This window comes from Myotis davidii, unplaced genomic scaffold, assembly GCF_000327345.1.
Source record: "Myotis davidii unplaced genomic scaffold, ASM32734v1 scaffold44, whole genome shotgun sequence".
In the NCBI taxonomy this organism is placed as follows: Eukaryota; Metazoa; Chordata; class Mammalia; order Chiroptera; family Vespertilionidae; genus Myotis; species Myotis davidii.
Window position 1 is genome coordinate 11086277 of NW_006299705.1, and position 624 is coordinate 11086900.

Genomic DNA, 624 nt, shown 5'->3' on the forward strand with positions numbered 1-624 from the left:
AGAATTTTACTTTTATTTTTTCATTTTGTTTACATTTTTCAATTAAATCACCTCAATTTCTGAACTATAAAATAGAAATTTAACATTTCTAATTCTGGACACCACAAATGTAAAACAAGTCCTATTTAACATGGATTTAAATGATATCTATAGATTTGTTTAGAGTGGAAAGGATTTTGATTTTTTGAAAATGACAGAAAACAATTTTCATTTGGGAGAAATCAACTAAGTATAAAATATGACTATTCTCACACAGGCAACACAAATAAATTGCATTTTAAAAGATCCCTCAAGTTGGATAGAATACATTTAAAACAATACTCTTGCTACTTTCAAGCAGCAGTATTTGCAGATAGTAAGCATGTACATCTCCACTGAATTTAAAATTACTATGCAGCTTTCTTTACTGTAATATACAGTAGCTATTTCTTCCTTTCTGTTGGATTTTTTCGTTATTGTCCTTTGAAGAGTGACTAATATATTACCAACAGAAACAACTTTAGCTCCTTAACCTCCTCTAAAACATGGCTCAGTTTGAAGAGTGTTCTGCAGGCAGCCACATGAATATTAACAGTACCTTAATACCACTGAGAGCAACCTATAACTGGAGTCATAAGAAAAGTA

The 624-nt window shown here is 30.1% G+C and overlaps 1 protein-coding gene across 4 annotated transcripts in view; it reads right to left on the reverse strand.

Moving 5' to 3' along the window:
* Positions 1 to 455: 455 nt before the first annotated feature.
* TMEM161B (transmembrane protein 161B) overlaps positions 456 to 624 on the reverse strand; it is a 69830-nt gene continuing 69661 nt past the window's right edge. For all 4 annotated transcript variants that reach the window (XM_015571654.1, XM_006775515.2, XM_015571655.1 and 1 more), the window contains one exon: positions 456 to 598. The gene's annotated coding sequence lies outside the window, so the exon portion shown is untranslated. The remainder of the gene's footprint in view (positions 599 to 624) is intronic.